This window comes from Anas platyrhynchos, chromosome 2, assembly GCF_047663525.1.
Source record: "Anas platyrhynchos isolate ZD024472 breed Pekin duck chromosome 2, IASCAAS_PekinDuck_T2T, whole genome shotgun sequence".
NCBI classification, from domain to species: Eukaryota; Metazoa; Chordata; class Aves; order Anseriformes; family Anatidae; genus Anas; species Anas platyrhynchos.
In genome coordinates, this window is record NC_092588.1 from 29,121,228 (window position 1) to 29,149,215 (window position 27,988).

At 32.9% G+C, this 27,988-nt stretch overlaps 1 long non-coding RNA gene across 3 annotated transcripts; it reads left to right on the top strand.

Annotated features, from left to right (window-relative positions):
• The first annotated feature begins 313 nt into the window (after positions 1-313).
• LOC140001847 (uncharacterized) lies at positions 314-27,981 on the top strand. Of its 3 annotated transcripts, XR_011807432.1 has the most exons (5): positions 314-579; positions 3,506-3,630; positions 9,967-10,121; positions 20,481-20,583; positions 21,935-27,981. It is a non-coding gene; the product is annotated as an uncharacterized lncRNA (long non-coding RNA). The 3 variants fall into 3 exon arrangements; XR_011807431.1 differs by lacking the exon at positions 9,967-10,121; XR_011807430.1 differs by lacking the exons at positions 3,506-3,630; positions 9,967-10,121.
• The last annotated feature ends 7 nt before the right edge of the window (positions 27,982-27,988 follow it).

The following is a 27,988-nucleotide window of genomic DNA, read 5'->3' on the forward strand; positions in this document are numbered from 1 at the left end:
TGACTAAAGTCCTAGAATTGTAGGAAATATTTTGTAACATATTAATTAAGACCCATATCATTAAAGTGGGTTTCTCAAAAGTGCTTAGCAATGGCTTGGCTCTTCTTCCACCAAATTACCTGTAAAGCTTATGCTGATATCAATGAAATAGGAGTTAGGTCAATACTAAAGACTTTTTTTGCAAATCCTATCGATATTTCACTACAAAGTTGGACTGATTCTCCAGCCTTGAACATTATGCAGTATGACTATGCACATGAGGTGCAAGCATAAAAGCAGCAGAGCCAGCTTCAGTTAGCTCCAGTTTCAGCATAGCAGCTTGCTGAAGGCTATGAAAGGGTCGTGTTTTTTCCTGTCTGCCGTATCCATGTCAGGGGCCTGGAGAGCCAACTGACTCTCCTGTCAGACATGGGAAGAATTCCTTATGTCCCGGAGCTTCCTGTTTTTGTTTTTGTTTTTTTTTCCTATTTTATCTCCCATTGGCAAAAATGTGCTGGTCACAGGCTCAGAGCTACACTTCGGGACGGGAAGAGATCATCTCTAGATGGCTGCAACTTCACAAGGTGTCAAGAATCAAAGGTACCATCATCTAACTGTTTTTGTTTACAGTGCATTTCTGTGTTGTTTCTGTACTTCTAAACTTTTTATTCTTTCTTTAATTTCTCCTGATTTCAGTAGTTTATTTAAAAATCTATTGAAATATTCATTTAGCATAGTGTTCATTTAAACTCCAAATCAGTTTCAGACAGCTTCAGCTTGATATTGCCCTGGTTACCTGTTAACCTCTGTACTCAGCAGTCTTCTTTAAAGGTGCAGTGACACACTCATACAATTTGATATATATAGTTAGGAACTCCAATATATATATATATATATATATATATATTACATAATATATATATATATATATATATATATATATAATATATATATATATATATTTAACCATTATATTCCACTGTGCAGCAGAAAACAAACAAACAAACAAACAAACAAAAAATTATCCCTGAACCAACTCTTAACTACAGTACAGAATTGCCAGGATGAACAGAATGATTCTCTAAGTCAGGTGGGTAAGAAGACACTTGTTGAATAGATATCTGAACATATATTTTTAGAACAAATCATTTCTGTTCTTGGATTTTTTATTCATCCAGGGAACAGATTCTGGGGGAAGGTGAAAGGTTCAAGTAAAGCTTTGTACAATGTTTATGGATTCCAATTCACGGTCTCAAGTAATTAGAGCAGAGAAAAAAGTTTAATATAAATTAGATAAGCCAGATTACTTCATATTCATTTGAAACAGCATTGTGCAACAAATTGTATTCTGGAAAGTCAATTAAATTCAGATTTAAGTCCAAAACTGAGATAAATCACAGTAAGAAAATAAGAAAATTTATTCAAGATCTCTAACCTGAGGCATTTCTCAAAAGAATGTTAAATGTGTATTTCAGAAAAATCTTTACAAACTATACCTATCAGCAACATCAATGTATGTGTGTAAGTATTTTCATATTTTTTCTCATGCCAGTCTTGCCAGACATGAATTTCATAAAGCCTGAGATACGTATTTTGTTACAGCATCCTTTAATTTCTCAATTCCAAGAAAAATAATTTTGCAGTGATTTATTTTGTTTTATTTTATTACTTTGTTTTATATTTCATTTTATTTTATTTTTGTAGTGGGATAGGTTGAGGGGTTCTCCGTCCTATTTAACATGAGGAGTTCTTTATATATATAACTAAGAGGAAAATAGAAGCAAAGAAAAAAATGGTACTTCAGTCTTTAACTATCATCTGTCATAACAGATTTTTTTCCTGTTTTTAAGGCTTTCCAAGATTAACTCATTGTGAAGGCGTTGATAATAGATTATGTATTTCAGTCTCTGGTAGCTCTGAGATTCTTTTATCAGTTAACATTCATCACAATAAACAGTGTTTTGTATAAAACTGGTTCCAGTTCTATTGCAGAGCCTAGTCCAGAATAAAATGTTTCCATGTCTTAAAATTAATCTTTAATTCACGCCTTTGTGATAACTTCTGTAGCTCATCTATGTTTTGTTGATTTTATTTCTTCTTTGATACTTTCATCTTGTCTTGAGAATCAGATTGGATTACAAACTTTGTCTCATTTCTGCAGTATTGTTTGACTCCCTGTAAAGCCATTATACTATTTAGTTGGGAATCGTAGTCTGGAGTCAAGAGAGTCTGTAATACCTAAATTCAGCCATGAAATGACAACCTATGTAAGGCATCTACGCTCCTTCTTACAGAACCATTGGTGATCTAAAATAAATGCTATTCTACATCACAAGCTAGAAACACCAAAATTTGCTTTCATATTTCTCAAAAACTGTGGCGCTAAAGGCAAGTCTGAAATTGTATCAACAAGAACTGCAGTTCGGGATCCACGAATGAATTTTTAGAAAATAATAAGGTGGCTTCATCTTCTTCCATCTTTACACTAACTTTCTGGATGGAGCACAAACACAGAAGTATTCTCTACAAAGGCCTACCTGACTTTTGATGCAGGCTGACCCTGGGCAGAAGACTAGCACCAACATAGCTACTCATTCTTTCCTTTCCCCCACTAAGCAGAGAAGGGAATAGAAAGAGCAAACTTGAGGGAACATTTGGGTCAAGATAACGACTATGAAGGAAACAACCAACCAAACAAAAAACACTAAGTGATGCAAAGGTAATCCCTTACTATGTTTCACAAGCAGCTTAATGCTCAATCAGTCTAAAACAATGGGAACCTTGGAATCCAAAAAACTCCTACAACCTTTTTCCTCTCTCCCAGTTTTTATTCCTGAGCATGGAATATATGTTTGTCTTCTTCAGTTTCAGCTGTGTACCCTCACAGCTTTTTGTGCATCCCCAATCTACCTGTTGCAGCAGCAGCAAACTCAGGAAATGTTGCAGTATCGGAACTTGCAGGTCAGATGGGGAGTTTCAACATCAAATGAAGCTTCAAGTAATGCTTAGGCACAATATACCAGTAACCACATTTTCAGTTCCACCTTAGTCCTACTATATATTTCTTCATCTTTAAATATTTCCTATCTGACATTGGGTATCTTTTATTTCTCAGCAAGAAAAGGTAACACTAGGACTAGATGATCCTGGAGGTTTTTTCCAACCTCAATGATTCTACAATTCTATGACAAGCCCTCAATTGGTGTCTAAACTCTACTCATATATTAGGATAACTATGCCATCACATTTTAGGTTCTTCCTTTGAAACATTTAAACATTTACAGTGGTACACATGCTGAACATGTCTCTATTCTCATCAAAGACATTTAAACTATTCAGAATTAGGCTGAATTGATTTTTTAAAAATAATTAATAAAAAATATGTCTTCCTTTGATTCTTTCAACTCTGCTGCATTAATGTTGCTGTGTGTTCTGGTCCAGATTGCTTTTCTGGAAGAGTAGGAAGTGTCAGGATTACATGCAAATGAAGTTTATTTAAAATGACAAAGATACTCTTTATGTCTAGAGAACAAATTTAACTGGTCACAATGAGGAAGCTGTGGGAGACAGTCCTAATCTTTTTTCAATATTACCATCAAGAGCAAGGAAAAGAAAAATGAGGGACAAGTGGCACAGACATGGTCTCTTAAAGTAAGTGTAATTTCAGTTCTGCACTTTTAAGTTCAGTTTTATTTCATTTCATTCCGGGCTTCCTTCCCTGCTATCCTTTCCACCTTTCCGTACTCCTTCCCCCTCCTGCTTTATGTATTTTCTGTTTATGAAGTTTACAACTTCTTCCAGCTTTTGAAGTGTTTAATATCCTGATATGTATATTCCACATGTAGTTTATGGAATCTACAGGCTCTTCAATCTTGAAAATAGAGAAGCAGAGCTTGTGAATTTTTATAAACTAGCAAGTGTAGATTTCACTATCTATATTTAGATATGTATTTTTACAGTTGCAGATAAGTTCTGCAGTTGCAGAAGGCAGAGTTGCTGAAGACAGATTCTGTCTTAATCTGAAGATTTCCATACATAAATTAGCTGATTGTTCTAGGTAAGATCAGGTAGCAAATGAACTAGTATATAGACCCAATCTCATAGTTTTTATATGTTAAACCTCTCTCACAGTATTATTTTATCTAATATCTATACTGTTTTAAGATGAGGTAATTCCATTTTATGTGGGGAAATTCTGTCATATGGATACCTCCAAGTGACTTATAAGAGAGGGAAGAGGTGCATTGCCTTTTATTTTAGGTTCGATACTAATTTCATGATTGAACGAATTGGTACCTGGTCCAAATTTATTGAGACATATAACATCTGTTGTCATGAACAATTCCCAGGCTGGTGAATGCCACTGCTTCTTGCCTACTTGAGTTTCCTTAGTTTAACATGAATTCTTCCCTTCCTCTTACTGAATTATTTTTGTTGGTTTGCTTGTTTGCTTGTTTTTGGTATTGTTTTTTCATTTAATTAATTAACTATTTTTTTTCACTCTGCAATACTCCATCTCTAAAATCAACTGCCTAGTATGGAGTGTCAAGGAGCTCAGGTTATTTCTGAGATTATCAGTTAGATAGAGCCATCAACCCTCACAGTGACAATTTGGTTTGAACTATTGCTCCAAAGAGAGAAAGAAATAAGTCATTTTTGTTTTCCCTCTCAACATTTTGAAATCATCATCCTGGTAAGAGAAAAGAGGCAACTGCATTAATAATTGCTTAAAGTATAATCTCTTCTGGTGATGAAGTTTAATTGAGTGTCACTGTTCTGCTTTTTTAATCCTGATTTATTAGAATGAGATAAAATTATTTAAAATTATGTATAAGAAAAAATATGGATCTATATGCTCTTCATGCACGGAAACATACATGTAGATCCAAAAAGCACCTTTATTAGTAAAAGATCAACCATTTGGAATTCCAAAACTAGAAACTATCTACTGTTTACTATAGTAGAAGTCTCCTTGCATTCATTGATTTCAACAGGTCTGTACCAGGACTGGTTGCTGGATTCCAGCAATGAATGAAACAAGTCTGACTCAGTTCATTTCCTAGCCCAACAGGAGAGAAAGATGGAGTTAAGTTTAATTGTTACCTATTAACCTTGACTAACACTTTACAGTAATATCACAAATGTACTTTATAGTATCTTTTCCCTGTCCTTGCAGTCTAGATATAGTTTAAATCCCAATGACTTTCACTACAATGAATTCTCTCGAGTCCATTACGCTTTGCTGATCTGAGCTATGCATTTCTACAAGACTTTAAAAAATATATATCTTTATTAATCTTATTAAAACTTTACAATCCACTTCACAGAAGACAACAGAACTCTCCTGGATTATTCCTCTTGAAAGGCAAAGTTGGACTTGCTCAACTTGAGAGAAATATAAAAAAAAGTATACCAAAAATAATTGAGAAATATTGAGAAATTATCATGGATGCTACTACTATTTTCACAAACTTAGGAACTTGTGAGTTGGTAGAAAAAGAAAAAGGAAAAAAAAAAAAAAAGAAAAAGAAAAAGAAAGGGAAAGGGAAAGGGAAAGGGAAAGGGAAAGGGAAAGGGAAAGGGAAAGGGAAAGGGAAAGGGAAAGGGAAAGGGAAAGGGAAACAAAGAAAAAGAAAAAGGAAAAGAAAAAGAAAAAGAAAAAGGGAAACAAAAAAGAAAGTTTAACTATAACATATATTAAATGTGTGAAACCAGAAAACCAGTAATGACAAAAATCACATCTCTGAGCCCCACTATTTGTACAGTAATATTGTAGAACTGATGGGCTACAAAGCCAACCAAGGGCCTGAGGAAAAGCTAAGGATTGTTTAGTCTGGAAAAGAGGAACCTCAGGAAAGTCTGGAAAAGAGGAAGCTTTATTGCTCTCTATAACTACCTAAAAGAAAGGTGTGGGGAGCTGGGGGTCGGCCTCTTCTCACAGGTAACTAGTGATAGGACCAGAGGGAGTTGCACCGGGGGAGATTTAGGTTAGAAGTTAGGAGACATTTCTTCTCAGAAAGAGCAGTCAGCCATTCAAACAGGTTGGCCAGGGAAGTGGTGGCATCACCATCCCTGAGAGTGTTCAAGCAAAGGTTGGATGTGGTGTTTAGTGACATGGTTTAACAGAGTGACATTGATGGTAGGGGGATGGTTGGACCAGATATCTTGAAAGTCTTTTCCAACTCTAATAATTCTATGAATCTATAAATACTTCCAGAGGAATCATACAGGAGTTAACTGTACAATTAATAAGTTTGCCCAATTAAGGGAGTTTTTTAGAAGTTCAAATCTTCCTGTCATTTTAGTAAACTACTTATTTACATTTTAATTTTCTGTATCAGTTTTCTGTTTCATATGTTTATATATATACAGCCCAAAATACCTGTTTTTGCAGAGAGAGAGAAAGATTTATAAAGGAAGATTTCAACAAAATTAATTAATATGTACAATCTTAAGTTGCCTTTACCTCCTCTAGTAAGCTTTTTTTTTTGTAGTTCTCTACTAAGAATCCCAATGTCTTACAAAAATATAATACACTTTAGCCTTTTATTTCCTTTTTCTTCCAGAATTCTTTTCATTGCTTCATTTCATTTTCATATACATTTATATTCCTATGAATTTCTTAAAATACAACAGCCATGACGTATTTGTATACAGTATTGCTGCATAAAAAACAAGGAAGCTTTAAAATTAGTTTTCTTATTGGAAAAAAAAAATAAATAAATAAAAGGGGAAAAAAAAAAGATTTTTTTTTATATAATTATTAAAAGCATTAAAAATAATTAGGTAAAGCTCTAAACTTCCACAAATAAATAAATAAATAAATAAATAAATCTACAACTCTGGCCCATATTCTTTTAACTCACTAACAATACTGCTGTATTAAAACTAAGATGTATTGTTTCTAAAACTCTGTTGTTACCTACAAAGCAAATTTTTGTTACCTACTAGCAAATTTTTAAGAAATATTTTCCTGTGCATCAGTATTAAAGAAATATGTGTGTATATATATATATATAATAAATGTTTATATATATATTTATATATAATAACCTGCATCAGCTTTCCACGTTATAATCATGTGGAACATATTCATTTTCAAGTCCTGGAAGAAGAGAAAAACACACAAAATTTTAAACAGATGTTTTAATTGCATATTGAATTAATTTTCCCTGACAGAAAATCTATAGCCAGAGTGCACACTTCCTCAGTGGAATTTTCAATTCTTTCTCTTGCCCAAGAACTAAACTCCCTAAAATTCCTGTAAGATCATTGAGTAGATGGTTTAATAGGTTTTGACAGCAATTCAATAGCTATATCTGAAAGGCCTGTTGTTTGAAATTATTTCTTGGTGTGTGACAAGAGATTAATTTAGAATTCATTTAATATGACAAAACTCAGTCCTACCTCAGGAGGTAAGCCACTTCTCATACTGTACTTCCTCCATAATGGTAGGTAGTCAATCAACATCTGAATCAATGTCAAAAACAAGGTCAGAATAGACACTGAAGCGTTTCAGGTAGTCTGCAGTGGCAAATATTCTAGATAACATAAAATAGATATCTAACATTAAAAATAGATAATCTTAAAGGTTCCACATTTGCCCCTATCTTGCCACAATATAGATAACCTGAAATGCTTTAAAGGTAACATTGAATGTTGAATAGTGTAGGTTACCACATATAACAAAGGCATTTCTGATAACTTTTCCCATGACATAGATAGACATTTTTGCCTAAATTCTTTTCTGCTGAAATACGTTGACCAAGTAATTGGGACAATCCCATTGCTTTTCAGATAAGAAAGATTTCTATTCCATGATGCAGACAAGATACTGTCTTCAAAACTACACTGTTTCTTCTAATCAAATGGTCCTTGCCATCCTTTTCTTCTGTTGTGTCTCTGCTGCACAGTGCAATCCACAAAACCGTGTCATCACATCATGCATGCAGTCCCACATGACATACAGATCAACTGTATCACATTACAGTCTGTTAATCCCACACACTGAGAAAGCAGCTTGCTACTGTACCAAGTAGGCTGAAAATCTTGGCCCTTGTAAGCATACATACTTCAAACTGCCCAGAGAATTGAAAGACCTAAAGTATTTTGAATATTCAGTATCAATTACAGTCTCAGTTAAACATGTGCAGCTCTTCACAGTTTGCGAGGCATAGTGTGTTGCACGTGTTTCAAGAACAGAGAGAATGAAAAAAAGTTTTGCAGTAGGTCTTAGCTTCAATTTTATTATTTCAAGCCTAGAAACTGATTTTCACAACAACTTTATGCACCTGCCTTGTCAGGAGTGAGGTCACAAGACTACGTGTCCAGGTTAGCAGATTATGCAGTATCTGCTAAACAAATTCAAATTCTATCGTATTTTGCTGAACTAAGACAAGTGAATTTGAAAATTGGCATTGACAGGTCACATATGAAAATGGGTAAAGTAACATTTTGTTCTCAGACTTTAATTTCAATAAATTACATTTTTTTTACAAAGATGTCTTGAAAGATTGATTTATTTATTTTGTGAGCTTTGCAATGCATATTTTTGAGCAGTATAAGGAGGAGTTGTCTATACATTAAAATATATACATATATAAATAAAGACAATAAAAAAGAGCAAAAAGAGCAAGTTCAATAACCTAAGGTAATCCAAAATATTTTTCCTGTTTGTTTTCAACTTGAATAGAAAAGGTAAAGAAATTGAAACAGGTTCCTCCAGTTAAAGTATTCCCATAATAAAGCTGTACATTTCTGTACTCTACACTCTACATAGCTCTGCTTAACTTTCTCTTCAAACTTCATTTGTTTCACTTGAACTAATTGCAACAGAATAAGAACGCTTTTTAAGAATCTTGTTGGAAGAATCTTGTTGGAGATCTCTAGCAGTTGGAAAATAAATTATACTTGGCAATCCTAGCATTGTAAAAGATCCCAGCAATTTGGAAAAAAAAAAAAAAAAGACAGAAAAGTAGTAAAGTAGTTCAGGATATATATTGGTGATTTCTTTGCCTCACTGGTGATCACATTTCAAATTCCCAGCAGAGACTCTAATGAAGTAATTACTGAAGTCAGAATATGTTCCACAGCTAAAAGAATATGCATAAATAAACATAGAAGCCTTCTGTTTTTAAATATTTCTCAAATTAAATTTCTGTTTCTATTTCAATTCTTCCTCAGTAGCATAAAGCATTATCTCACTGATAGAATATGAAATCTGTAATTCAAAAATGATGGTATCTTCATCTGTCACTGAATATAGTTGAACAAGCTTGAGTAAAAAATTTTTGTACAATTCAGTGCCCAGCTAAGTCATTAGAGGGAGTCTCACTGACTTCAACAGGCATTGGATCAGGTCCACTACATTTTTACACTTCAGCAACTCTGCATCTGACATGAGATGGCAATCTATAGGTGAAAACACAACAAATGTTGCATATTGCTAGATAGCCTATATGACAAGTAATAAAATATCTTTTGTTTTCTGCCACAAATTATTATCACCAACAGCTCAGAACTTAACCATGTGTCCCTGACGTATTTACTAGGCTGTTTTCCATCTCCTTATCTCCTTAGCTGTAATAGTATGAAAAATCATGAGTAAGAGAATTCTAAAGCATTAATGCAATTAAAAGCTCGTCTTCATTTGTTCTTGGCCTCAAGCAACTTCACTCAACTCAGTTGTTCCAATATAATTGATTTCCAGTGTGGTGTCTTAAAAGGTTCTCTAGGATGCTCACATATAGTCTGTAAAACAGTTTCCTTATTGCTGAAATGCAAACATTTAATTTTTTTTTGGAAAGTGGCAACTGCTTGATAGTAACACACAGTGCTACACAGTCTCTTAGTATCTGTACCTCTTGTATTTACATAGAAAAGCTCTACAAAATGAGAAAGCAAGTTTGGATTGTTCTTTGTCAGAAGCTGGCATTTATCTATAGCTACATAGGAAGTCTTAAATCAGCTTTCTCTTTTTTGTCTTAGATTCAGCAACCAAAAGTAACATAAACCACAATAAATTATTTGTTTGTGAAAAGTCAAGCAGGAAATCAAACCTGGGATACAATCTCCAGGAACTGAACTTACTCTCTTAATTCTTATCTGTTCCTTCCCCTCTCTGATTACAGCTTGTTGTACTGGTAAGTAATGCATTCTTCCTGTTAAGAGTGGTTTGTTTCTGCAAAAAGCCTATATGGTGAATGAACTAATTTTCTCTTATTAATGAATCATTATTTTGCTATGCATGCCTACAAAGTTTGTTCAGTGTCTCTCTGGCTTGATTTCAGCTCTGTCTTTTCAATCATGAGAAGAGAAAAAAGATGACTATAAAGAACAGAAGTCAAGAGACTTCTACTTCCCTGAATTTAATGCAGAGCAGGCTGTCTTACAGGTGAAAATAATGGAATTGAAGGTTTTTTATTTCACTTTACAATTCTGAGAGTAAGTATGATTGCCCTATAAAGTCACTAATTCAGGCTTGTTGGAAATAATCAACAAAACCAAAACTCTGCAACATATTTGAGACTAGTTGGTTTAGCACTTGTATTTGTTCCTTGTATAAAACATGGCTATGGAAACGAATATATCTTCCTAATGCAAAACAGACTATGGTGATGTAGGAAGATGAACCTGCAGTTTTCTGTCACTGCCGTGTGAGGAAACAACTTGGTCTTAATTTTCAGGTCTCTCTGTTTGCCAAATAGGCAACATTCCTGATACTAAAGAAATGGACAAGTACAAACATGAAGGAAAGTGTCTCATTGATCTCTAGACAAGTAAAGAATTAATTCAGTCTAGTTCTCCTTTGGTGGAGAAGTGTAACAAAAAAAAAAAATAAAAATAAAAAAAATGTCAGCACAATAGAGAGACAAATATATCTTGCATAGTTTTTATGACATTTTAGCTATATTTGGTGTGTGGGCCTGATGAAACATGGTCATCTGTGACAAAGAGCTGTTTGGAAAACCAGCTGATACCAGCCACCATATGCACCAGTTTAGCACCCTTTCAGATGTAAAAAGCTTTCCCTGATCTGTTCCTTTTAGCCACTGTATCCACAAAAAGGAGAGAATACTTGGTCTCATGTGAGACAATACACATTATTAACCACCTGCAAGCAGTATTTAAAATTTTACAAGGACTTCTGTAGAATTTAAGCCAACAGTAGAACTGTGTGCCTAAATCATTATATCTTTATCTCTAATCCCTTTTACCTCCAACAACCTCATCTCCTCCTACAGAAAGTTTTCTCCAGCACAGATGTTGCAGAAACAACCGAAAGGCTATCTTTGAAGATGTCTGTACAAATGCTATTTTATTTCCATGTAAGTTGCAAAACTTATGTATAGAAGAAGGAAAGGGTAAGAAGGCTAGCAGGGCCACTTTAAGCAAAACTGGAGTGCCAGTGGATTTTGCAGGAGCTCAGGGATAGACTGAACGGAACATACAGTGACACTCTGAATTTTAGTTGTGTCTGTGTTTGGCCATCTACTGTTTAAAAGTTTCTAACTGTTGATTCATCACAGTAACTTCTGAAAAGATATGGTGAAATTTGATGTTGAGAAATTGAATGATATGAAAAAATAAAAAAATCAATATGATTTAACTGTAAGAGTGAGCATGCCGTCACTATCCTTAGCTGTATGCAAAATTATTAAGGGTTATTTCAGTGGGCACAAAATGGAACAAAATAGGTTCCATTTAAATATCAGGAAGCAGTTCTTTGCAAAGCATTGGAACAGGTTTCTCAGAGAGGTTGTGGACAAGAGGTTGTGCAGCAGAGAGCTGCCTGGACATGGGCAGCCTGCTCCAGGTGGCCCTAATTGTGCAGGGAGTTGGACCAGATGACCTCCAGAGGTCTCTGCCAACCTCAGCCATTCTGATTCTGTTAAGGTATACATAGGAAAATATAGGAAAGTGTTAAAAAGCTGCTGGGTATGCACAGATTTTTTACGCTGTGAATCTATATTTGTCAATTGACAATTTTCTCTGAAAAAAAAAATATATGGGAACATGCACACCTTCTCAATTCATATTAAGTGGCATGACTACTACTCTAATCTGCACCCTCTTCAATATTTCAGTGATATTAGTGGTGATTTATTCACCAGCCATGAATCCGGTAATGTATCTAGCCATTATAATACTAAGACATATTAAGAAGTTCCTGAGCAGGCAGCAGTATTTTGAATGAATTTAGGAACTTGAGTTAAGATATTTAATTTAAACCTCTCTGATGAGAAAGCGTATAAATGTAATCAATGAGTTTAAATGAGCTTTATTGATCATTAGAAAGGTTTTTTGCTACTTGGTGTCGATGTCATCTGTAAATATGGAATGCAGCACTGGACATAGATTTTTCTGCTCATATAATTGAATCAGTTAGGATTATTTATAGCAATCAACACTAACTACTCTCTGTAAATAAAGAAAAAAAGTCAAAGCTGATGTCAGAAGATAAACAGATCTTTGGGCCCCATTTTCATCTGCTGAAGCTGACCAAGCCTTATCAAAGCCAAAAGAGTTACCAGAAAACAGTTGAAGCAATTAGCTTCCAAGACCAAGTTGTCATTGTCATCATCATCTTCATCATCATCATCAATTTTCCATGCACAGAAACACTTAAATCATGGAAACATAGAATCATCGAGTGTTTTGGATTGCAAGGGGCTTTAAAGATCACCTAATTCCAACACCTCCACCCCCCACAACATGGGCAGAGACACCTCCTACTAGAACAGGTTGTTCAAAACCCCATCCAACAATTGGTAAAATAGACAAGCTACAAATCTTGCCTAGTATAAAGATGAAATATTAGGTAAAGTTCTATTGTCTAGCTTCTCTCTTAAATCTATCCTATATGTATCCTATATCTTGCAATTACTAGTCCAGGCATTTCTTTTCAGTGAGAAAGTCTTGGTTTTAATGTTGTCTACCATTGGTTATATATAATCACTACATCAATATATACTGTTCAAATCAATCAATATATACTATTTCAACACTTAGATCACTTCCGTATATTCTGATAACATCTTGAGCTAGAAGCTAAAAGATTACATGTATTCCTCATTCTGTGTACTCAGTTCACTGTTTTCTCAAACATGTGATTGAGGTTTGTGGTTTTTTTATGCACAATGTAGCAATAGTAAGACTTAGCTCTCTTGGATGAGTAATTCCACCTGTACCTATACATGACTACATCTATATCAAGATCTAGTAAATTCCTTTCAGAATTATTCAAATAAAGACAGCTTTCTAAATATATGTATATTAAAAAAAAAAAAAAAAAAAAGTTTTTGTATAGGAAAAGAAACAAATCTGAATGGAGAAAAAGTTGTTCAACAAAGTAAATACTGATTTTTAAAAGCATAATTCACTTAAAATCATCAAGTGTTTTGGTGATTCTGTGAAATCTCATGGCATTTCTGCAATAAAAAGAAATAATAATTAAAATTACAACAATAACAACAAAAACTGGTAGCTGAGAATAGGGTGCTTATCAGGCTTTCCACACCTGGACACCAAGTATTGTGCTATGAAAGGGAAATTCTGAGGCAGATCACTTTCATGTTGTCCTTAGGTTGGCAGCACCTAAATCAACGTGCCTTTACCTCTGTACCTGGCTGTCCCCTATTACATATTTTACATTATTCAGTAACTGGAACAAATAGATGTATTCCAAGGATTCCAAGGATCACAGTCTGAGACGGGTGTTGTGGTTACTGACTTGCTAATTAAGTTGTCCACTCATCCTACTTCTGTCCACATAAATATTACATCATATGCTACATATAGGTCAGCTTCAGCGAGATAACTCTGATGTATTCTGAACAGGAACATTAAAGACTGGTTTTAATTCCTCTAATGCTGCAGCAGCCTAGGAAACTTTTTTTTTATTTTCTTTATTTTTTTTTCTTCCCTCACTAAGAACTTGGTCAGTGCAGATCTACTAGGAAAAAATAAAAAATAAAAAAGAGTAATATCACCTGAGTGATATTTAAATCCATGTTAAATCCATAAATCCACATTCTTCTTTAAAGCTTTCTCCTCAGGACTGGGTCCTGAAAAGGGAGGGTGATGAAGGCATCTAATGGATATCCTTAAATTAGATGCCAAAACTTCAGAAAGGGGCAGAAATTCAGATATACTGTTTTCATTTCATATCTGGTAGAGAAATTGCCCTCTAAATGGTAAGCTACAATGATACTAATTTCTCTAACTACCGAACATTGATATTTGAGATCTATGAACACCTTATGTTCATGGATTGATTCAGATTATAATGAATCACAGCCTGCAAAAGATGCTGTGCTAAAAGTTCAATTGCAGAAAATGATGGAACATTAGGAATATAATAAAATTATGAAATTCATTCTGGAATGGCTCAATTGTATCATCTTAAGTCTCCTGGTACTACTGTATAATTGATGTATTATGATTTTATTTTTAAGATTTTATCATCTTGCCTGAAACCCTAAACGAAAATCCATCAGATTCTTTGGAACATTATTTAAAGAATAAATATACCTGGGGAGATTTTGTGAACAGAAACTTCCTTTTATGTAAGAGTAGACTATGTTAATATGCCTGAACATGCTAGATATTAGAAGAAGGGATAACTGATCTAGGTTTTGTGGTAAATCTACGTAACGTAGATAGCTTTTATGAAATCTAGAAGCCTTTGACATTTCTATTTTTTGGTATTTCCTTTTTTTTCCTCCTTCAACTTAAAATGTTTGCAGTAAGAGTCATTTTAATGAGATTCCCTGGTAGCTTTTGAACTCCTGTGTGTTTTCACATGGTTACTGTCTTCTAATTTAAAACACAGACTGAAGATTTCTTTGCTGCTTAATTTCTGTCAGTCAATATCCATAACAACAGGATTCAATGTACACATTTTTTGTGGATGCATACGGACTTATATCTGGTAAAAGTAAAGTTGTTGTTCCCTACCAGACCCACTGTATCAGAGACAGAATTTGCAAGACAAAAAAGTTAAGAGAAACTTTCAGTAGGCTTTTTTAAATTTCCAGAGAATTCAACCCTGAAGAAATGAGCTTTTTTACTCATTTACTGAAGAACAAATTTTCTTCAATTTCTATTCCTATAGTCTTTGCTGACAAAGTAGATTTGTGGATCACTTCCAGGGGGATGGTTGAAAGAGCTTTAGTGGAAACACAAATAAAGAGAGAAATACTGAAAACATTTTATGACGCAAACCAGCCTGATCTCCATTTCCTTGCTGCAATGTGTGTAGTGTTACTGGATCAGGACTTAAAAAAAAAATAAAAATGGGAACATGAAGATTCTTTTTCCATAACTAGTGAAAGGAGCAAGTAAACCAACAAGATCATTATGTCATCAGTAAGATATGAAACATGAAAGTGAGAAGACATATACAATACACTAGAATCCTGTCAGTAAATTATACTGTAAGTAGTAGGAAGCTGCAAAGCCTTGCCATTCAATGGAGAAGTTGACACAGTCATTGACTAGAAAAAATCACATAATGATTCCTAAGTATGCAAAAATGAAAACAGTTTATTTATACTTTAAATTTACCATAAATGGTGGCTTTAACCACTAATTAAAAAAGGTACTGAATACTGAGAGATTTTTAGCATGGCTTAAGACTTCTATCTTGATCTCATCCTTTATGGGGTCCTGAAAAGGACTGAACTATTAGAAATTATATTGCAGGCAGAAATATTCTGAAGAATAACTTCCTAATTAATAACTTTCCTATAACTTTCCTAATTAACTATCCTAATTAACTATCCTAATTATCCTAATTTCTTAATTAACTATCCTAATAAGATACTGCATTAATAAGAGTCTTTTTAGAGTTTTTGTTTGTTTGTTTGCTTTGTCTATCAAAATCTGTGATTCTGTGATCTGTATGGTACATCTTATTACAACACCATAAGCATGAGACAGTGATAATTAAATATTATTCTCCTAGCTGTTTGGATCAGCATTTCAATCTGAAACTTTTAAATAAATTGATGTTAAAATGCCTTAGAAATTACTGAGCTTTCTAAGGTTTAGATATCTACAATTTTATTTATTTATTTATTTATTTATTTATTTATTTTACACAAATGTCTTTTATCCTAATTGGTGTTTATAAACTTCTCCAAAGACTTTGGAAACTAACAGTTCTTTCAGCAAAGAATTAAAATAAATGTAAAGTGTTCTCTGTCTGCAGTGATCTACCAACATTTTTCTCCTTCTCACTATTTTTTTTTTCTGACAGATTCAAGCACTGAAACAGTGTGTAGGAAGTAATGGGGCATAGCCCAAGTCTGGGATGAAAAGTAACAAATCAGAAGTGAATATCGCTTGAAGTCAATTTCTTTTGTGCTCATTTTTCCTGGATGTGTAAGAAAAGCTGACAGGCAGAATTGCTTGCCTCACAGATCACTGGGTGAGCCTTGATGAGATGGACATATGAAAGAACACACACAAAACAAACCTTAATGATTGGTTTACAACATTTTATATGAGCTAACGTGGAAGGTACACAGTAGCTCTAGGGTAGTTAATAACATTTCATATTGTGTTCTTCATTTAAGCATATTTCAAAGGATGTGACTTAGAAAAACAATATAATTTTATGCTAGGTTCCAGATCCAAATTGACCCTTTTCTGATACATGCTTGAGTAAAACTTCATTAGATACTTTTTGGAAATCATCATAATCTCCTTCATTTCTTAGTACAGAAATACCAGGAGGCCTCCATTTTTATGCAGTCTCAGTATCATTGACAATAGATGAATGAATCTGGAAAGCAAATTGTTTTCTTGTCCATTGTGGTGATCTTTTGAGAACAGAACTGTGACTGAGAAGAACGGTATGACAACTTGTATACCACTTATTTTATCTTGAACAAAAATCAGGAAAGCTGTCAAATAGCTCCCTTCCTCTGCAGTAAAAACATGTGAAAGGGGAAGATGCAAGAAGATTGCAGAGGCTAACTACAGCTAGAAGATTATTTTATTAGATACTTGGATAGAAGAGACAATAGATATGTGATGACTAAGAAAATTTCAGCATTCAAAAAGTAACTTTTTTTCTGTTCATATTCAAGTTAATTATGGATGTTCCCAGCATTTTTTTGGGGTAAGCATTTAAATTCCAGAGTTACTGAGTAGTAAAATACTCCATGAAACAGGTATCGAGAGCTGTGTGAAGCACTTAAACATCTGCGTGTTGATCTTGCATAGTACAAATCAAACTCTAGTCTTTGGAATGCTAAGTTGTTACTAGGAATAAATAAATAAATAAATAAATAAATAAATAAATAAATAAATAAAAGAAACTGTGAGTTATTATTTTTAAAAGTAATTATGAATTAGAATCTCAAAGTAAAAGCTTTAGTCACACAGATCACATGCTAAAGCTAAGCACATTCTTAGCTTTAATCCCCCAATGTCAATAAGATGACTCAAATGCTTAATATGAAGCACGAACAGGACAGTAAATAAATTTATTTTAAAATATATTAAAAAACAAAACAAAACAAAACAAAACAAAACAAAACTGTGTTACTCAAAACCTAGCCTAGCATAAAGTAAATCAGACTGCTGATACTACTATAGTATCAGCATATGTAGTATAGTATCAGTATATTTAGTTTGTATAAGATTATTATTTTTTTTTTTTTTTTTCATATTTAGGGATGCAAGCCTTGGACAGTTTATCCAAAATCACAAAATGTATAATCATTTCTGTTGAGATGTCTTAGCTCCTTTAGCACAGTGTTTGGTTTGATACTTGCGTACTTCTTAGGCACTTTTAAATTCTAAACATGCCATGGACCTGTCCAAAAGAATTGAACAAATGTTTTAACAAATGAAGTTATTTGTTCTGTGATGTTACATTAACCTGAAATCTCAGATTCCTTAGTTTCCTGTGTAAGTATTCTCATTACAGTTGAATTGGTCATTTCATGACCAGCATTTGTTTGGACAGGAGGGGAAAGGAAGATAATCCTTTAATAGATGTTCATTCATTTGGTTGGCTTCCTGTATTCTCTTCTTCAACACCACGCTTTAAATCCTTCTTCAATTTGCATGAGATACTCTATTTTGGAATGTTCATTTCATGCACCAAACTCAATGAGCATGATGGTGGAAGACAAAAAAATACAGTGTACATTAATGTACATTAAAGAAGAAATTATGTATCTATATTAAAATATATTAAAATATTAAACTATTTTAGTAGAGCAAAATTCAAGAAAACATAACTGCTAGAACTTTAAGAATGGACATAAGACATATCTTATCAGAGTTTAATAACTCTAGCATGATTTATATAGGAATTAGATATATTTTATATTACTTAAAGTCTGTAAATCAAATGTATATAGATTCTTTAAATCTTGCCACAGGTTAGAAAAAATGCTATGGTTTGGATGTGATAATTAGTAGTTTGAAGTTCTATAGTGAGATGTCAGTCAAGATGGGTATGGTGATTTCTACTGGCCTGAAAAGTTTAAGAAATCTACAAAGTGCTCTTGAAAAACAAAAGTGAATTTGGTTGCTATCTGTTAAAATTTAAATGCAAGTACTAAAGGGCTTTAGTTTACAAAATGCAAAGAAATTATCTATCTTGCAGAATGTGAAATCCTGTCACAATTTATTGCAACAAGCAAAGGGTAAAAGTTAAGCATGACAAATACAAACTTCACAAATACAGGCTAAATGCAAATTTCATCATTATGCATTTTAATTACTGATTTGTTTACAACAACTTTAGAGTGTTTCCTTTTTCTTTAGCATATTATTCAAATGGAATAAAAACAGGTATTTAACAAATGATTTTAAACATCTAACAAATGATTCCCCAGTGTTATTATTTTACAATTCTTTATTAGGCCTGTGCTACAACACAGAAGGTTTTTCTTGTGTGTAACCTTTTTGCAACTGTTTAGGTTTTAGGTTCTTTGTACCTCTAATAGTAGAAGACCAAGTTGCATTAGTATATTTTACATATATATTCACTGAGAATTCAAAACTAGATATAATTAAGACTTATGAAGTTTCTTCCCTAAGTTTTCAGAGTGTCTAACTGAAAAAAATAAAATAAAATAAATGAATTTCGGAATAACATTGTATTGACAGCATGGATCTCTGAGATAGGCTTTCTCCAGCAATACCTTGGGTTCTATTTGGGTTTTCATATAGGTATTCTTACCTTCCAGGAGGAAGAATTAGCATAAAACAGCCATTTAAAATGTAATCAGAGTTATAGATATGTTTCTATACTGTCTATTTTAGTAATATAAGAAAAAGCAAGAAGCAGTATGAAAACTACAACTTGTTTTTGAAGTGACTTTCATTCATGCTGTAAACAACAGAATCAACAGTGCTACAACTCACTTCTTTGTATAAGAGCAGACTCAAGACTTTACAAATATATAGATATAATGTATATTAATATATAAAAATATTATTAATATATATATAAGAGGACCTCAGATTAGGAGCTCATTTTGTTTTCATATCATTTATATGAAATGAAGAGTACAAGCTAAAGATCATATCATATCATTACTGATTTAAATGAGCTTTTAACAGTTTATGTATTGTCAAGCTATGAGTGTTAACAGTTCATGTACTGTCAAGCTATGAGTTGAACTTATTCCATCTTGATGAAACTCAGCATTTTGGTTACTTCAATTTAACATGTACAGCCATTTGGTTCATGCATGGTTTTTTTTTTGTTGTTGTTGTTGCTTGATGGAAGAGAAAAATGTAGAATTTCCCATTATTCTTTCAAGCTAGCAAGACAAAAGTTGCAGGATGCTCATTTAGTATATGGTTGTTTGTTTTTGTTTTTTTTTTTTTTAATGTCAGGCTTATCTATAACACTACTTTTCATATTAACCATATCCAATTCCTCTTTATACAAAGGCCATTAAGTTTCCTGAATTGCTTGTGAGTCCTAAATGTATTTAAACCATGAAGATTAAAAATGTGCTCTTACAATGCACTTTCCTCAGAAAGTACATTCTAAACAAACTTATAAACCTCAGAGAGTAAACCTTTCAAAACTGCTCAGCAATAGCTCTTCTATTAGTGTTTCTGACAGATATACAAAGTGGAAACCACAGAAATCCTTTCTGTTGCTCTATCAAGTATGTCAGATATTGTCCTGCTAGTTAATCTCCAAAAGTAAGAGGAAAGCTTAATAAAACTATAGTTGGAATCCTTTGACATGAATCCTGCTCTTACCTGTGGATTATAATGTAATCCCATTATGGATTTTTAATCCATAGACATCTTTTATCTAACATAAAAAGTGATGTGTTACAAGCCTTGTTATTTCTGAATGGTAGAACACATGATTTCATTGTCAGAGAATACAGTTTACACATAAATATAACAGTTCTTCAGGTGTTTTAATAAAATTATAGAAAACATTTTGTTTTCCATTATTGAACATTTTGGCCACATAATCTTGAACGTTCTCTCTTTGTTTTTGACAGCATATCCCTCATCTTTTGGCAACTAAGGGTGGAGTTAAAGGTTTCCCAGCAGCTCTTGGAAATGCTATAGAGAACAGAATGATTACATGAATCAAAACATCAGGTAGATGCTTCTATTCACTGTTACATTTTGTATTTATTTTATATATTTTTCCAGTCTTTCACCATTTGTTCTGTATGACATGTGAACAGAATGAAAATGTATACTTTCAAACTAAAGTTGAAAAATCAGTAAATAAGAAGGAATTAAGGAAGCTGTCTCTACAAAACGAAAAATAAAATAAAATAAAATAAAATAAAATATAAAATAAAATAAAATTAAATTAAATTAAATTAAATAAATAAAATAAAATAAAATAAAATAAAATAAAATAAAATAAAATAAAATAAAATAAAATAAAATAAAATAAATAAAATAAATAAAATAAAATAAGAAAATAAAATAATCAACTTGATAATTGCAATGGCCAATGTTTTCTGCTTCCTGACATAATATCAATTGTCTGACATTTTCAACATAAAGTTGGAAGATCAAAATTTTCTCTCCACTCTGTCTAATACAAGGCTTTTCAGTCACTACTTTTTTCTGAACCTACTAATAGAACACATTTTTTCTGCCTTTTAGAGAGAAACAAAATACTTTTAAGAACAAAGATGAAGCTTCTGTGGTCCAATTTCTCTTGCCAGCAAAATGTTCAAAGAAAATTTACAAGAAACAAAGCTGGTTTTTGCTTCTGTTTTTTTTTGTTTGTTTGTTTGTTTGTTTGTTGTTTTGTTTTTGTTTTTGCAAAGTGATGTTCTTCAAAACATAACAGGTTATGGGAAAAAAAAAGCATCAAGATTTTTATATATTTACAGAAATGACGAAAATATTAAAATATTTAAAATATTGATGAAAATATTGATGAAAATATTAAAAAATATGACTTTTTCTCATAAAGGTTTCTCATGGTAAGGCCATTATGTTCTTATGGTATGGCCAGCATATGTTGTGCTGTTATTTTATCCTAAGTTTAATATGTTTGTGATATGAGGATTCAGAAAATGATGTATATTTTAATTGCACTAAAAATATATATAAATAATTAAAAAAAACAACAATGTATGTTAAAAACTAATTAAATGACATGCTTAAAGTCCAAAATAGGGCTACATAAGAGAATACACCATGACCAAAGGCAATTTATTCTAAACTAGTCTGAGACAAATCCTAATTCTTTCCACATAATCCACTGCAACTATAGCTCTACCCTCAGATATCGATTCCTCAAGGATACCTGGTGTCTGCTAAAAAATTGAGTTTCTGAATATGTAGACTCTTCTACCTAAATTATTGCCTCTTATTTTGGCCCCTGAAGCTCGTGGCTTCAAACACCTAATTACACTTCTGTAGTACTCCAGATTTGAACTGAAGCTAGAAAATTACCTTAAAATTACTTTTTTTTTAATTATAGGGCATGGAAGTATGGAAGTCCTGTGCAGAGAAGATATACATCATAGTACTGATTGACTTATTACACAAACTTCATTTGTTTTATGTCAGCCTGCAGCAAGATCACTAAAGCTAGTGTAAAAATATCACAGTTTAGTCAGGTAAACAATTATCTGTTGCTTTTTCAAGCTGGTAAAGTTATAATAATAAGCTTTGGGGGATTGATAACAGGCTTTGTAAAAGATTTAGTTTTGTTACTCTTTGTTGTTTGTTCTTGTGTTATTTAGCTATGGCTTTGCTTCTTTTTGACTACATCCTGGACACTCAAACTTCAAACATAAATATATACTCTCCATCTGCTCATAAAGTTGAGGCATCAAAAAATGAGGCAGAAAATGAAGCAAAAAAGAAGAGATATAAGGATGCCTTGTTATTCCCTGCCTCCTTCTTGGGAAGCAATGAAAGGAAATAAACGGAAAAATGAGAGGATCTCAACCATTTTGCCTCATGCCTTGAGTAGCTACAAGAATCTGCATGACCACAACTGCTTACCCTTACAGGAACTGGGATTAATGAATGTAATGCTCTAGCTACTATTCTGCTTTTCCATCCCAGGAGGGAAATGGTCAGAGCTGGCATTTCAGGTAGCATATCACACATTCTGCTCTCTGTGTGAAACAAATGGAGAGAGAGAGAGAACGGGAAAAAAACAAAACAAAACAAAACAAAACAAAACAAAAAACACCAGACTAGAAGCATTCCAAGCTTATGCTTGACCTTGGAATGTGGAAGCAGTCAGACACTCTATGTAGTTCTCCCTACTAACAGTTTTCTGGCTGGGGCAGACATAAAACTAATGAATGCACTGTCCTTGTGTCTGCTGCCACAAGTACCAGGGAGATGATGGGTCAGCAGCTGATATCTATGCAGAATCTCCTACAGGTTCAGTTGTTGGGCTAGGTTGAGGACCTTAACAACAGCCCTATCAGCTGCTGCTGTCCATACTGGGACAGTGTGAAGCTGCTCCAAGGCTTCACCTTTTGTAAGCCCACAAAGCTCCCAAGATGAGACCTCTCCAGTATCTATCTATACATATAGGTATAACAGCAATTATATATAATAATAGAAATATCATTATATAGATATCAATGCAAGATATGTTAATCATAATAATAAGATGTATAATAATAAGATATATTAATCATAATAAATAATCATTCAATACACTAGTAATATATAATATATTAATTAACATATTTAACATGTTTAATTAATTAATTTAATAGTTATTTCATTTATATGTATAGGTATAACATAACAGCCATTATATGCATTGATAATACAATTTAATATATAGTTATTAAATCAAATTTTATTCTAACATATATAAGCTGCAAAGGTCTCATCTTGGGAGCTGTGTGGGCTGATACTTGAGACAGCAGAAACAAGGACAGTGTTTTCATTAGTTTATGTCTGCCCTTGCCAGCAAACTGTTGGTGCAGGGAGCATAACCAACAAAAATCAAGCTGTATGGTTAGGTGCATGAGCTGGAATAAAACAGTAATATGCAGCATGTATATCTTGCAAAATAAATTCTCATCCTCTTTCAAAAAAAAAAAAAGAAAGAAAGAAAGAAGGAAGGAAGGAAGGAAGGAAGGAAGGAAGGAAGGAAGGAAGGAAGGAAGGAAGGAAGGAAGGAAGGAAGGAAGGAAGGAAGGAGGGAAGGAAGGAAGGAGGGAAGGAAGGAAGGAAGGAAGGAAGGAAGGAAGGAAGGAAGGAAGGAAGGAAGGAAGGAAGGAAGGAAGGAAGGAAGGAAGGAAGGAAGGAAGGAAGGAAGGAAGTTCTTTTATCTTTTTATATCTTTATCTTTTTTATCTTTTTTTCTTTTTATTTTTTTAATAGCTTCTCATAATAACTGTAACCTTTCATACTCATTTTTTTCTGGTGCTATGACAATAATTTTGTTTAGGATAAAATTAATACCAGATGAGAATATGTTTTGGAATTACGATTACCATTGTTTAACTAGTTGCTTCATGTAAAAAGGAGAAAAATTCTTAGATGCAGTCTATAGAGAATTACTCCTGCTTATGTCTGCAAACACTAGAAAATGTACATCTAATATCAGGTAATTGTCTTTGAGTGGATGACTGAACTAATCCTGCTGTATTCTGAATTTCTAATTAAAAAAATAGGCTTACCATGTCCTCAAGATATTATTTCTTAAAATATGACTCATTGGAGGTTCTATAAAATATGACTTACTGAATGATACTGAAACAATTGGGTTCCTATACTCTAGAGGAGAGAAGACTGAAAGGGCATTTGTTAAGAACCTTCAGATATGTAAAAAGTTGCTACAAAGAGGAAAGTAGTAAACTAGTTTATTGTGTATGAGGAGATAGTGTAAAGAGTAATTAAATAATTGCAGTGGTGTACATTTATCTTTGATATTAGAAACAACCATTTAATGATACTCAAGTATTGAAATATATCACATAAGGAAACAGCAGTGTCTCACTCATTTTTGAGAACAGGTCTTTTATATGTCAGGAATTGTTTGATTATATTTGACAGTTGATCAGCAAACGACAGGACAGTTGTTAATGCTTTGAGACAAACAGATCCACTAAATGTTGTAAATGTGTAAACATCTTCCAGGCTCATTTTCTGTGATACAAGATTAATAATAAATTTAATGCTACCTGTAGAAGTTTAAAGATTCCTTAGCTTTCTGCATTTTTCACATATAATTTCATTAAGAAAAAAGTGACTCCTTTTTGGATCAGCAATGAGAGTGACAGTGGAATCAAACTATATTTCTATCTTAAGCTGAGAGAATCTGATCATTTGACAATTCTCCTAGAACTTTGCAATGGGAGATCCAGGCTATATTTAGCAGATTTATAGGTAGCATTTACATGTCCTGAAGTCTTGATACATCTATGTCTATGTCAGAGATGTCAATTTTTCCCTGGTTTATATAAAACAGGGCTCATTAAGCAGAACAGAAATGTTCAAATTTATTTTAAAACTGGGATCCAGCTTAATTTGATCTTAAAAATGGAGAGGTCATTGTACATATGCTTGGTAAAAGTGAATATAATACACTGCAAAAATATTGAATTTGGTAAGAAGTCTGCTGCGTTGTTTTGCTTCTTTAATGTACTCTCTCTATACTATGTTTTCCCAGCTGCTGTTTAGACAGTTTTCCTGGGAGGATAAATTTTATGGTATTAAAATGTGTTTTTCTAATGTGCATATAAAATGCATGTAACAATGTTTTATATTTATATTAACAAATAATTAACAATAATTTGTTATTTATTTATATTTTGGATAGTAATTCTGAATTTCCAGAGGAAACTGGATCTAAAGTTTTTTTTTTTCTGATGAGGTGCACTAAGTGTATTATTTTAATGTTTAGTCCTTTTGATATTAAGACACTTCTTCTACAAGACCCTGATTTTCATGAAAATTGAGCAAGAAATCAACAACACCATTAGCCCATTATTTATTTATTTATTTATTTATTGCATATTGGATATCATTCACTTATCAATAAATTTAAAGCCTAAACTGATCAAGTACTGTTAAACTCTGAACAGATAAACACAGATAACTCTCTTTCAAAGCACCAGAAAGGGAAGGACTGCTATTCTGTTTTACAAAGTAGCTGCTGGTTTGTTTGTCTTTCCTCATTCTTTCAAAAATATAAATCTCTCAAAAGACAGCATTCAATTCTGTTCCTCAGTTCTTTAAACCTTCTTTCCCTCCATTTTTGAACTTTACCCTTGGAGTATTTGTCTACCTCAAAACTCCTGGAGTTGAAGATCTGAAGATTTGCCTGGATGTCTACTCTATTTGGAGCAGCACATTTGCTGTTCGGAGGAATATCTCAACTTTGCCTGGCAAATAGTAGAAGGTTTCAGAGACACATTAAAAGTATATTAATGGATTATCCACTTATAGAATTTATGGCAACTGGCATGTATTTAACATACAACAAAATGGTGTTGAATGCCTCTGTACTGAAAACATTGCATTATGGATATATACAAGAACCTAATTTTATTGATGTGTAGGTTTGTCAGCAGCAAGGGTTATAACAACAGCCATATCTGCATTTATTTGACTGCAACATGAATGGCTAACACATTCATATTTTTAGCTTAGTAGTATAGGAACAGATATCTAGAAGAAGCGATGTACATGTAAAAAAGTAATAGAGTAGAAAAGCGATAGAGCTAAGAATAAATTATTTTATTGAGTCTAAATCCTCTATTTAATAGTTCATCCACTAAAAAAAGCTTAACTTTGTACCTAAAAACACTTCACCTTGTGCCTGAAAACTTTCACTTTCTCAAGAAAAGGGATATACTTTCTCAATAAATTTAAGCAAGCTTACCTGAACACAAGGCATATCCTTTCTGAAGTCTAACAATGCTAGCACAGAAATTAGTGAAATCAGGACAGGCAAAAGCACCTGTGAAAGAGCAGACTCTTTTGTTCCAGATACAGCTTAGATTAGCATGAATGTTATGGTGTATTTTCACTGTATCACCCATGCCTGGCTTTCACATTGCTAAGTGACCAATATTTGGAAGAAGATTGGCATTGCGATAGTAGCCTAGTCTCTGTGCCAGCTAAAAATGTATCCAGGAAACATCAATCTGCCTTCTTTAATTTATATTTTCAAAGGCATTTAGTTTAGTACTTATCTATCTAATTGCCAGAAATAACCACAGAAATAGCAATTGTTTCTATTGCTATTGAAAGATGAAGGAACAATTAACAAAGGAGCCAGATATTTGTTTGCACATACTTTTTTTTTTTTTTTCTGTCACGTACATGCATATTTACTGTTTTTTTTTTTCCTTTATTTCATGCCATTTCAGATGCATTTTATTGTGCCTCTTGAGCCATTTTATCCTGTCTGGGGATGTGTTTTGATTAATATGTGAGGCTAGATCAGTATGATCCTATATTATGCTAATCTATCAGCAGACTTGTCAGACCAATGATGTTATAACTCAGTGTTATAACACCTGCTGACACCAATGTTTTTGGCTGACTTGGTCTTTCCTTATATAATAATATTAAATTATTGCAGATAGTAACTGCACAATCTAGCTATATGAACAGAGTAGTAACAGAAACACTGTGCAAGCCTCTGTGTCTTCTGATAAATGTAGTTGAACGTTTATTTCTCTCTGCTTGTATACAGTGATTATTGCTGAAATACAAGTTCCATTTTTTAGAAAACATTAGTTTTACTGACAAAATGTGCTTCAAGGCTGAAGAAGAAAAATTGAGGAAATACTCAATAGAGAAACCATGTTTGCCTTTTATTTTTTTTTTATACTAACTGAAAAGGAATATTTATGAGCTTCACAAGCAAATCCTATGATGTTTCTCAAATATAAGATTGTTCCTTTATTTCTCATTTTCTGCTTCCAGAGAAGGGAAAAAAAAAAGGGGGGGAAAGGGGAGGAGGAGGGAGAGAGATGCATTCCCATACCTCTTCCTCTTATGTTATTATTTTATATACATACTTTGAAACAAACAATCTGTAATAGGTTAAAGAAGAAATAACGGTCTATGTACTTTGTTGTTTTCTGTTTGTTTTTTTTTGTTGTTGTTGTTTTTGGTTTTTTTTTGGTGTTTTTTTTTTTTCTTCTCTCTTCTTCACAGATTTCTCTAAATATGAAATACAAAAGAAGGTTTATTTGAGTATAGTAAACTCTGCTGCGCATGAACATTCTGAAATCTATTTTCCAAAGCCTACCTCACACCAAACATCAATCTAAATTGTTATTTTTAACAAAGATAGATAAAACAATCTTCAGATGTTAATATCCTTTCTGAAAATATATATGCAGATATATTACTGGAAAAGTTTCAATTCTCAGTTTTAATATTCCAGATGAAATTTAGAACTACTAGAAATGTTTTCCTGTTAGCTTTGACCTCAAGATGTTTCTGGCCAAAGAGGCTTAGATGAGCTTGAACAACCTCTATTTGGAAGCAAAATGATCAATATTTAAATATTTCGCTTTTTTTTTTTTTTTCAAAC